The sequence below is a fragment of the Loxodonta africana genome, chromosome 8 (assembly GCF_030014295.1).
Source record: "Loxodonta africana isolate mLoxAfr1 chromosome 8, mLoxAfr1.hap2, whole genome shotgun sequence".
NCBI lineage: Eukaryota > Metazoa > Chordata > Mammalia > Proboscidea > Elephantidae > Loxodonta > Loxodonta africana.
In genome coordinates, this window is record NC_087349.1 from 120479995 (window position 1) to 120493147 (window position 13153).

Sequence of the window (13153 nt, forward strand, 5' to 3'; positions counted from 1 at the left end):
AGACTCCAATTACACATATGTTAGACCATATGATTTTGTCCACAGCTTCCTGATGCTCTGATCATTTTTCTTTAGCCTTCTCTGATCTTCAGATTGAATAACTTCTAGTGATCTGTCTTTCTGTTCACTGACTATCTTCCACTATATCCAATTTGCTGTTGAATCTTCCAGTGAATATTTTCATTCCCATTATTATAATTTTTGGTTCTAAAATTTCCATTTGTTTTTTAAAATATGTTATGTTTTGTTGCGATCTCCTCTCCATTCACTTATTAAGACTATTCCTTTAATTATTTGGATTTAGCTGCTTTAAAATTTGGTAAGTCCAACATCTGGGTCATTTTAGATTCAGTTTCCAGTTTCTATTTTTTTTATAGGCTGCTTTATTCTTGCCTATGGATCACATTTCCCTTTTTCTTTGTATATCTAGTGCTTTTTAAAAAAACTGAATACTGGACATTGTGGTTAGTATGAAACTGAAGGTTCTGTTACATTCTCTGAAGAATGATGATTCTTATTTTTGCAGGCAGTTCAATTACTGGCTAATCACCTTGAAGATTTAGGCTTGATTTTTGCATATCTGTTGAAAATTCAGGCTGTTTCCCAGTCCCACTAATTTGGCATGCCTCAATCCTGTCCTATATATGTACAGCCTAGTTGTCAGCCATAGACTTGCAGGATTCCCCACATGGACTTCTAGGAAGCCCTGCCTGCACAGCTCCTTCTTCTCCAATGTCCTGCTTCTAACATTTCAGCTACTTCAGCTTCCCCAAACTGACTTTTTCAAATCTATGTGACCATTTTAGGTAAAATTGCCTGAGATGGCTCTTCTCTGTCTCCATATCCTTGCTTCTCATTTAGTCCTTTACCTCTGGTTCCATTACCCCATTGACATCTCTCTGCCTTGAAACTTCTTGACCCTGGCTTCCATGATACTCTTCTTTTTTAGTTCTCTCATCTCTCTGATTGCTCCTTCCAATTAGTCTCTTTAATCATCTCTTTCTTAGACCATCTTCTAAATGCTGGCATTCCCCCCAGAGACCCATGATTTGTTCTTTTCACTCCTTCTGATGACATTTGCTAGGCTGCAGATTCAATCCCTCCTTCTACAGATGATTCCCCAATCCATACGCCCAATTCTTACTTTTATCCTGGCCATCAGATCCATATTTCCACCCGATACTACAGGTAGTAGATGTTCAGGAGACACTTTAACTCTATACTCCCTAAGTAGAACTTAACATCTCTGTCCCAAACTTGCTCCTCTCCTTGTTTTCACTAAATCCTGCCACCCAAAGTAGAAAAATGGTAGTTGCCCATGTGATCCTGATTCCCTCTACTCATTGCTTACTTGCAGTGGACTGCCAGGTCTTGACTCCAAAATACCCTTTTTAATGGACACCTTCTCTAGTCCCTGGCCAACAAATGGTAGCTATTACTAATATGAGTAAATTAGTAATTAATATTAATGACCATAAAGAAGGCGAGGTCACTATTTTTGTAGTTTTCAGGAAGTGGTGGAAGAGCAGTTCTGCCTGGTTCCCAGCCATTTCTCTTCAGGGTATGGACAGAGTAGGGGAAAAGGAGGTGAGGATTACAGACGTGCTGAAGATCCAGAAGAGCTCTGTGGACCTACAGGAAGGATCAGACCCCGCACAACACTGCAGGGGTCAGAAATCAGGGCAGAAACCTTAGAGTGGGAGCCACTCTGATATAAGCCTGATTGGGTTAGAGAGATGGAACGGTTCATCATCCCCTAAACCCTCCCCAAGGAGCTGCAGTGGGTGAGGGGCAGCTTGGCCTGAAAGCTGACCCTGCAGTCAGAGCTATTTTGGAGCATGCCTGTCACGCTGTCACACTGGCAGCCTGCCACGCGGCTGGCTGCTGCAAGGGTCTGGGCCCACTGTCCTGTCTGCTGAGCCCCAGCTGACGTCCTGCCCTCCAGTTGTGTGGTTGAGGCCCCAGCCAGGCCAGAGAATGAGGGGAATTCAGAGATGAGCCACAGAAAGTGGTGACTAAGGCAGAGGTTGCAGCCACCTGATGGGCAGCGTGTGGCCAGCCACATCATGGGCCATTTTTAGTCACCTCTCTCAGGGAGTCCCCTTCTCTTGTGGTCATCCTTATCAAACAGTCCCTCAGCCCTAGGTGCTTGGCAAGCTGGGGGAGAAAGTGGAAGTTGAGGTCAGTCACAGGGACTGGGAAAGGGACAGAAGGGCCCATGTTCCCAGTCCATAGCTGCTTCTGATACACGCAAAGGAAAGGCCAATAAATGTGCCTGCAGCCTGGGAACTCAGGCAGCAGGGGGCTAAGGCAGGGACCGCTCCGGCTCCCTGTGCCAGGGCCTATGGAATAGCCTCACCCATTCCTCCCTCCCTCCACGGTTTGTCAGGCCCTGCTCTATGGAGCTTACTTACAGAGATGGCCCTGCCCTCAAGGGACTCTTGGGGTTCAGGGAAAATAGAGAAACCTGAGATAACCCCCTGTGTGAAGGGCTTCGAGTAGGAGACCATGCGAACAGGAGGAGGGCATATCAGAGAAGGCGGCTGAGAGGGGGAGGCACTTCAAGGAGTCCTAAAGGGTCAGCCTAGCAGGATCTTGAGAGGACAGGGTGGATGGAGAGACAGGAGCAGAAAGAAAAGCAGGAAATCCTCAAAATGAAATTTTAATGCTCTTTTTTAAAAATATTACCTCCCCCTTCTCCCATCTATATGACCCATGTCAAATTTTTTGGTAGAGGCAGTGGTGGAACTCAGCAATTGCATCTCTGGGGAGAAAGGCTGCATGGTCTTAAAATTTTGTTTCCCCTGTTCCCATTCCTCTGCAGTTAGAACCCTACTGGGCTTTAGGAACCAGAGGAGCTGACACAGTCCCCAGGGCTGGAAAGCCAGGCCTGTGGTCACAGCTGGCCTCCAGCTTCCTCCCTTATTGCTGTTTGTCTTCAGGTGAGCTACTTAGCCTTCCCGAGCCTGGTGTCCTCATTGCAAAGTGGCGCGGATAATGGCAGTGCCTGCATGCAGGATGCCCTGGAGAAATGGGAGCTCTGACTATAATTATTCTGGCTATTTTCCGTCTTGCTGTCACCGGCCCCTGTAAGTGTGTTCTTGTGTGTAGCTTCCATAATTACAATCACTGTAACCACATTATATTTGGCATCCCCCCGTGGGTGAGGCTCTTGTATCCGTGGAGCTGTCCCCCTCCCACCCATCACGTGTTCCCAGCATTCCCATCCACTCGCTGTGCTGTAGCTGCCAGGCTGGTCCCTAGTGGTGGGTAATTTGGGTTGTTTCCAGTTTTCCCTGTTATAAATAGCACTGCTATGCATATCTTTATTACAAATTCCTTCTTTTCTCTGAAACCCGGAATAACTGAGCTCCATAGCACAGTGTTGTCTATAAAACCCTTTCTGCTTCCTGGCGGTACTTTCACCTGCACTGCGTGGGATCTTCAGCATGGGTTAACTCACAAATGTGTCTGCCCTACAAATGAGGACACGGACCACAGAGGACCACACTGCCTAGGTCCTCAGCGGGTCAGAGGGTGGTAGCCATAGCCCGGGCTTTTGGGGGCCCAGGTAGAACTAGTGGGGCAGACATGTGGTCCGCATCTCCCACAGGCATAAGACAAAACTAACAAACATAACAGAAAGCAACCAGGGATTCCTAACTCTTTGCTCTGTTAAATTTAGTAAGAACCCATTGGGTGACTAAGGTTGAGGAAGACCAGGGCCCTGAGTAAGACCGAAATTTTTCTTTTTCTTCCTTTTAATATTCTTCCTGTCTTTTTTTGAAAAACAAAATTGTACAAATATAATAAGTGAATATATTCTCAGTGCCCTACAAAATTCACTACAGTTTTTGCATTTCTTCCTGATTTTTTTTTTTTTTTTTTTTGGAGCTAGCTTGGCTAATTCGTATTTTCCTAGAAAAATTTCCATTTCAAACTAGGATTTTACACTTATCGGTAAAATGTCATGGGTAGTGTTCTTTTCTAATCTTTATCTGCTTATTTCATTTTGGCCTTTTTGATTTTGGCTTCTTTTTGTTATTGGCCAGCCTTGTCAAAGGCTTAGCCTATTTTACTGTTTTTAAACTTTTTTTTTTTAAGATCCAGCTTTTCATAGTGTTGATTAGCTATGCTCTTGACTGTTTTTTTTTTGTTTATTAGTTTCTGTTGGCCTTTTTAAGCCCGTCCAGCTATAAACCTCAGTACATCATCAGTCTTCCTTTTTTTGTAATAATGGTGCCAGGCAGCCATGTGTCTTCCGGGCCCTGCTTTGGCTGGATTCCGCAGCCTTTCGTCACTACTGGTTTCACTTGCATTTGTTTATAAATTTCCATTTTTATAGTTTCCAAAGTTTGTAATTTAAAATTTCCTATAGAATGAATTGATTCGGTTTCCTTTGTCCACCTTTAACTCAACTGCACTGTTGTCAGTGATTCCTGCTTTTGTAGAGTATTTTGAGACTCCTTTTTTCTCTAGTACTTGACTCCTAATACTAAGTCTATTCCATGTGATTGAGACCAATGTCTGTTTTCTACACGTGGTCTCAATAATGAGGTTTGGATGATGGCATTGCTTCCTATATATTATCATGTCATTTTTAACTTGAGGTATAATTTACATATAGTTAAACACACTGATTTTAAGTGTAGAGTTTGGATAAGTTTTGACAAATGTATACACTTGTATAACCACAAAAAATATACAGAATTTTTCTATCACCCTAGAAAATTCTCTTGGACCCCTCTGCAGTCAACCCCAGCACCACTGCAGTGCCTCACAGAGGCAATACTTTCCTAATTTCTACAACCATAGATTTTGTTTTACTGTTCTAGAATCTTGTATAGATGGAATCATACAGTATGTATTTATAGGATCTGGCTTCTTCTGCTTAATATACATCTGAGAGATCCACCCGTATTGTTGAGTATATAAGCAGTTAGTCTTTTGTGTATACATAAACCAATTTGTTCATGTACATTCCTGTTTATGGATGCTTATGTTGCTTCTAGTTTTCACTTTCTATGAATGGAACTATAGGGTTGCTATGAGTTGGAATAGACTCGATGGCACACAACAACAACAACAATGAACAGAGCTACTATAAACCTTGTACAAGTTTCTTTTTTTGTCATGTATTTCATTTCTTTAGGGTAAATATGTAGGATAGGAATTGCTGGGCCATAGAGTAGGTATTTATTTAGCTTCATAAAAAACTACCAAACTGTTCTCCAAAGAGGCTAGATCCTATGCAATGACCCTGAGGATAAGAATCATCATGAAGCTGGTTCCTATGAGGCAGAGGGCAAATACACCTCGTTCTCCAACTTCTTCACCATTTCTGACACCAGCCATTCTCCTCAAGACACCCTTTCTCTACTGGGTTCAATAATTCATTGGAACAGTCACAGAGAACTCATGGAAACAACATAACTGCAGTAACAACTTTAATAATAGAGAAGGATGTAAACAAGGACGTAAATATAAACAAAGATATGCAAAGGGTAAGGTTCAGGAGGGGTCCCCGCATGAGGCCTCAATGTTTAAAAGGAGACCTGCTTATGTCTCAAAGGGGACCTGCTTACCCTTCCCAAAGACCAATGTTCATTCTCACCCATCAGGAAATTTTTAAACAGGAAACTCAATGATGACACTTGGCAGGCTCGGGTATTGGTCGTTCTTCTCAGCTTTCAGCTGGGGTAGTCTTTACACTCTGCTGCCACTGTCGGGGTCTGCTTGTCTCCACTTCCAGCACCATTGCAGCTGCTGCCTCCTTCACTATTGAAGGTTTTTTTTTTTTTTGGTCTGGGAGGGTCATAGTGCAGGACCCCAGTGTTCAAAGGATGTGCTCCTCTCTTGGCTCTGTTCGATCAAGAAGCCCCCTCTGAGCCTCAAGTTCTTGGGTTTTTATCAGCACCAGGTGGGCCCCCAGCCAGTCCATGTAAAGGTCAACTATAGGGCGAGGCCTCGACAGTCAATTCTGGTAAAGATCAGACCAATTGAGGCTTTTAAACCAGGAGCAAAAGGCCAAATTGCTTTTTTTTTTTTTTTAGAAAAGTGATTCCATACCATGCACTCTATTTATATGCATATATCTTATACTACTTTGTGTCTGTGGACAATAATAAACCCTAAAAGCTATTATTTATTAGCTTCTTTCAGAAAGCAGAGACTCTTCATTGGAACGACAGACTAGAGCTGCCAGTACTCATGCCCCGTGCCTCTGTTGCACCGAGCTTCACAGAAACCACTTCCTTAGGACTGAGAGTGAGAATTGGCGGCTCACATGCATGGCACTGATGACAATGGCCACTGCCTATCCCCAAAATACACTCTCCACTTCTTCTTCAGTGACAGAGCCCCCACATTTTAGTTGGTTAAGACCTTACTTTCTAGCATCCTTTGCAGCTAAATGTAGTCATGTGGTTAGATTCTGGCCAAGGGGTGATAAGCGGGAGGGTCATGCGAAAGAAAGCTGGTGAGTGCCCACAGCCCATCTTCTCTTTCTCTATCAGGCTGCTTGGAACATAGATGTGATGGCTGGAGCTCCATGCAGGAGCACAAGGAAGAGGCCATTCCCAGAGAAGGCAGAGCAGACGCTGAAAGAAGCCTGGGCTCCTGTGGCTTGGTGGAGCCAAGTGGCCATTTGCACTGCAGGCCACTGTCTCTGCATGCTTGGGGAGAGGAGTTCATGTCTGTCTGTGTCAGCCACTGACTGATGCTCAAAGGGTCTCTGTGGCCCCAGCCTCTAGCCAGCCCACCCACTTAGCAAACCCTTTGTGCCTATGCGTAGGGGGTGAACAGGATAAGTGTAGGAAAGGGCAGATTTCACAACAACATGTTGCTGGTGTTCACCACGAGGGAAGTAAGAGCTAGGAGTGGCTGCCTGGAACCACTTGGAACATTGGACACTGCACTGCTCCTGTCAACCTAAACCACTCCTGGCTGGGAATACCTGCACAAGCCCAACGTTGAGTTGGGGGAGCTGGGTCGGAGCAATGCCTGGCTTTCTAAGACCCAGGAACTGAGCACCCTCAGGAGGGCAAAGATGATACCAACAATGTTGGTGCTTTGGAGAGGCATTATAAGGTCAGATAGAGGGTCTACCTCATCTGGGAGCCAGGGAGGGCCAGGGCTCCAGGACCAGGAGTACTCTGGGGGAACTTGGCCAGCCCAAGACTTGGGAGGGATCAGAGGAGGTGGCAGGAGCAGTGTGGAGTCCCAGTTTAGGAAGGGGCTGAGCTGAGGCTCCCTGCAGGCCCTTCCAGCAGTGATTCCCTGAGGACAAGGGCCTCTGGCCAGCCCTCTTACTTCCCTTCTTCTATTCCAAAGGCATGGCATCTCTTGTCAGATGGTGGTGCCCCCTGAATCCTTGGATGTCTTGTGAGAAAGAAGGAAGCCTGAAGGTTTCTTGGGCTGGGCTTTTGTGCCAGGCTAGGGCTACTGCCAAGGCCCCGGGGGTTACCATTGGGGTTTATGACTTTGCTTGTTAGTCATTAAAGTGGCTCAAACTCTCTTGGAGGACTCAGGTGCCAAAGACAATGTGCAGATGAACAAATGAGAACCAAGCTGGTGCCTCTCAGCCACGCCTGCCTTCTTTCATTCCTGAAACACACCAACTCATTTCAGCCACGGGCTCTTTGCATGATCTGTTTCTTCTGCCTAGAATGCTTTTTCCCTGTGTCTTTGCAAGGCTAGTGTCTCTCTGTCATTCAGATCTCAGCCTAAATGTCACCTCTTCAGAGAGGCCTTCCTGGCCACAACTCGAAAGTTGCCACTCTGTCACTCTCTAGCCTATCACTTTGTTTCACATCTATGTGGAGCGATGTCACTACTCGATGTTTTCTTGTTGGTTTGTTTAGTGTGTCTCCCTCTGTCCCCAAAAGTAAGTCCTGTGAGGGCAGCACCCTTGCTGGTCTCATTCCATGCATGGGACAGAGCTTGGCACACCATAACTGCGTGAACAGGGTCAGTGGTTACTCTTGAGCAGTGAGTGGGGGTTAAAGACACCAACTATAAAACTAAGAGGGCCTGGATGCTCACACTGGGTCTGCAATGGACTAGTCATGTGACCTGAGGCCAGTTACAGAGTGGAGTTTTTTTGTGCCTCAGTTTCTTCATTTGTAAAAGGGGTAATGATAGGCTCTATCTTGCAAGGTTGTCATGAGGTTTATATGAGGTAGAGGATATTAGGTGCTTAGAAAGGTTTCTGGCACATAATAAGTGTACTGTAAATTGTAGCTATGGCCTCCATCATCATCACCACCATAACCATCAACACCTGTGATGGTCAAGGGTATGCGTCAACTTGGCTAGGCCAGGATTCTCAGTAGTTTGGCAGATATTATGTAATCATCCTCCATTTTGTGATCTGATGTGAGCAGCCAATCAGTTGAAAGGGGTGTTTACTTGGAGGTGTGGCCTGCATCCAATACATATGGATGTTCTGGCAAGGCTCACACTCTCTCGATCCTACATCTGACTGGCCATTCTCTGACCTCTGGTTCTTGGGACGTGAGGCAGCAGCCTGCTTCTGACATGCCATTTTTGAGTTTGTCATCTCCTGCAACCGCATGAGTTAGAAGACTCCAACCTGATGCCTAATCCATGGATTTGGGACTTGCCAGCCTCCACAACTGTGTGAGCCATTTCCCTGAAATAAATATCTACATATACTTATGGAGCCCTTGTGGTACAGTGGTTAAGAGCTGTGGCTGTTAACCAAAAGCTCAGCAGTTCAAATCCACCAGCAGTGCTTGAAAACCCTGTGGGGCAGTTCTACTCTGTCCCATAGGGTCGCTATGAGTTGGAATCAACTTGACAGCAACAGGTTTTTGGTTATATATATTCATAAATATACTCTTCACTGGTTTTGCTCCTATAGAGAAACTCAGCCTAAGACATTTGGTATCAAGGGTGTTTCTAGAAAAACAAAATTTTAGGAATGAGTTTTCTGAATTGGTTCTGAAGTCTGGCTAGTCTTAAAGGTGCTGATGACTCTGCTCTAGTAGTAAAGAGGGCATTGCTAATCCACAAAATGAGGTGGCAAAAGAAATATGCAAAATATCACCACCAGTGGATCAAATATTTGTGAGAGACAAGGCGCTGGGTGACTGCGTATTTGATACTTTTCTACAATTTTGTCAGAATGAGAAGTATAAGGAAGCTGGTTGGTTGATCTTACTTTTGCTAGACAAAGTGGTGATAGAAAGGGATGAGCTCAAAACTTCAGGGTCACAGCTCAAGTGCTGCATACAAGACCTGAAAGTTGCCACTTATGACCTGAAATAAAGCCTTATTTCTTATAGTAACAAAGCTGATATTGCCGAAAACCAAACGCATAGACTTATTGCAAGAGTAGCATATTACAACAACAATTGAATTTCCAGACTCAAATGGTGTCTAAAGTTAAAGTGAGGGCATTGATTGGGAAGAAAAGGGATCCTGAAAACTGGGACGGGAGTATATGGGCAGATAATGAGGAAACTGGGGACATTAAGCCCCTAAGTTTTGTTGAATCACTAATGCCAACAAAACAAGCCCCCTTACCCCCATCTAAAGAGATTACTCCATTTTTATCTGCTCAGCCACCCTCCCCGGTGAAACCATTATCCCTTTCACCCCCATCTGATGAGATTAACCCAGCCGTGCCTAAAGAGCCTTTGTCTGAGATATACCTGGGACGTTGCCTGGGGCAGATGCCTTATCAGACATTGCTGAATGTCCCCAGGACCCACCCCCAACACCCATTTTTGCTTCTAGACCTAGACTAAAGTCTCAGTTAAGAGGTAAAGTACAAAGTGTGACCCAGGAGGAGGTACACTACACTCCGGAAGAACTGTTTGATTTTTCTAATATACACAAACAGAAACCTGGGGGATATGTCTGGGAATGTCTATTAAGGGCTTGGGATAATGGTGCAAGGAACGTAAAGTTGAATCGGTCTAAATTTATTGATATGAGCCCACTAAGCACAAATTCTTCATTCAGTGTTCAGCTCGAGAGATTAGTAAAGAACCTAATAGTTTATTTGGTTGTGTCTTAATTATCTAGTGTTGCTATAACTGAAATACCACAGTGGATGACTTTAACAAAGAGAAATTTACTCTCTCATAGTTTAGGGGAAACCCTGGCGGCGTAGTGGTTAAGTGCTATAGCTGCTAACCAAAAGGTCAGCAGTTTAAATCAGCCATAGTTTAGGAAGCTAGAAGTCCGAATTCAGGGTGCCAGCTCTCAAGCAAGGCTTTCTCTCTCTGTTGGCTCTGGAGGAAGACTCCTCCTTGTCATCAATCTTTCTCTGGTCTAGGATCTCCTCAGCACAAAGGCCCCAGGGCCAAGGACACTCTCTGCTCCTGACTTTTCTTTCTTGGTGGAATGAGTTTCCCCAGGGAAATTCCCCTTAAATCGGATCAGGGCTGTGACCTGAGTAAGAGTGTTGCAACCCACCCTAATCCTCTTTAACATAACCTGATCTTGCCTCATTAACCACAGGCAGAAATTAGGATTTACAACACATAGAAAATTACATCAGACCACAAAATGAAGAACAACCACACAATATTGGGAATCATGGCCTAACCAAGTTGGCACATATTTTTTGGGGACACAATTTAGTCCATGACAAATTGGTTCACTGAAGCATGGATTAAGCGGTAAAAAAAAAAAGCCTACCCTAAATCAAGTTGAAATGCCAGACCTGCCTTGATATACTGTAGAAAAAAAACCTCCAAAGATTTAAGGAGGTTGACATGTTAGAGTGGATTTATCAGATTGAACCTACAGATCCACCTATAGCGCGCCCGGAGGACGCTTCTTTTACCACAACAGTGAGGAACAAATTTGTGCAGGGAGCCCCACCATCACTGAAGACTGCTGTAACTACTGTTTTATACAAGTCAGATTTGACCAGGGGAAATGCTCTAACTGAATTAAGACACCTAACTACAACGGGGCTGATTGCAGCCTGTGGTGGTAGGGACCAAGGGGCAGCACTCAACTGACAAAGACAAGCTGGGCTTGGTTACCATAATGGGCAGCAGAGTCAGAGCAGTAATCAGAATAGCCTGACTCGTATGGGCTTATGGCACTGGCTACTTAGTCATGGTGTCTCTAAGAGTGAAATAGATGGGAAATTTGCTGAATATTTACTTGATCTGTACAAATGAAGAACTCTATGTCAAGTGAACAGCAGTCTAACTCAAATGGCCAGAATAGAGAGTCAGTTTCCAGACTTGAATCAGTTTACAATTCCACAACGCCTTGAATGAATAGGAGCCTGGGTCCCCTTGAGGGAGGAGCCCATTGCACTGCCAAAAATTTATACTGTTAATCTTTCTCTCAACTTCCCTCAAAGGAATCTATGGCCTTTTATGATAGTGGCTATTCATTGGGGAAAAGGAAATAATCAGACCTTTCAGGGACTACTGGACACTGACTCTGAACTGACACTAATTCCAGAAGATCTAAAATATCACTGTGATCCACCAGTCAGTGGGTGCATATGGAGTATGGAGGTCAGGTTATTAATGGGATCTCAGCTCAAGTTCTTCTCACAGTGGGTCCAGTGGGTCCAGTGGGTCCTCAAACCCATCCTCTAGTGATTTCCCCAGTTCCGGAACGTACCTACGGCTTCACGGGGAGTTCCTTACGATCAGTTGACTGAGGAAGTGAAAACTTGCGCCTGGTTTACAGGTGGTTCTGCACAATATTCAGGCCCCACTCAAAAGTGGACAGTGGCAGCACTGCATCCCCTTTCTAGGACCTCTCTGAAAGACAGTGGTGAAGGGAAAGCCTCTCAATGGCAGAACTTCGAGCAGTTCACCTGGTGTGATTGCAAACTGATTCATGGGCTGTGGCCAGTGGTTTGGCTGCATGGTCAGGGACTTGGTAGGAAAATTGTTGGCAAGGAAATATGGGGAGGAGACATGTGAATAGACCTCTCTAATGGACCAAAGAAGTGAAGATATTTGTGTCTTACATGAACGCTCACCAAAGGGTGACCACTGCAGAGGAGTATTTTAAGAATCAAGTGAATAGGATTACAGATTCTGTGAAGAGCAGTCAGCCTTTTTCCGCAGCCACTTCTGTCATTGCCCAGTGGGCTCATGAACAAAGTGACCATGATAACAGGGATGGAGTTTGTGCATAGGCTCAGCAACATAGACTTCGCTCACCAAGGCTGATTTGGCTACAGCCGCTGCTGAGTGTCCAATCTGCCAGAAGCAGAAACGAACAGAGTCCCCAATATGGCACCATTCCTCAAGGCAATCAGCCAGCAACCTGGTGGCAGGTTGATTATATTGGACTGCTTCCAACATGGAAAGGGCAGCATTTTGTTTTTACTGGAATAGGCACTTAACTCTGGGTATGGATTTGCCTTCCTTGCATGAAATGCTTCTGCCAAAACCACCAACCATGTACTTACAGAATGCCTTATCCACTATCATGGTATTCCACACAGCATTGCCTCGGATCAAGGGACTCACTTCACAGCAAATGAAGTGTGGCGATGGGTCCACGCTCATAGAATTCACTGGTCTTACCATGTTCCCCATCATCCTGAAGCAGCTGGCTTGATAAAATGATGGAATGGCCTTCTAAAGACACAACTACGGCATCAGCTAGGTGGCAATACCTTGCAGGATTGGGGCAATATTCTCCAGGAGGCTGTATATACTCTATCGCACTGTGGTGGCTTGCATTGCTGTGATACTGGAGCTTTACCATTGGTATTTCAAATACCAGCAGGGTCATCCTTGGTGGGCAGGTTTCAACTGAGCTTCCAGGCTAGGAAAAAGGACCTGGTAGTCTACTTCTGAAAACATTGGCTAGTGAAACCTTATGAATAGCAGCAGAACATTTTCTGATATTGTGCCAGAAGATGAGCCCCTCAGGTTGGAAGGCACTCAATATATGACTGGGGAAGAGCTGTCTCCTCAAAGTAGAGTCGACCTTAATGACGTGGATGGAGTTGAGCTTTTGAGACCTTCATTTGCTGATGTGGCAAGACTCAAAATGAGAAGAAACAGCTGCAAACATCTATACTCTAAATCAGAGTCCAATATATTGTGCTGTTTCTCCCATAGCCAGGATTCATGAGTCCAGGAATTAAGCAGTGGAAAGGGGAGTGGCATCACTCAGTATTACCCCTAAT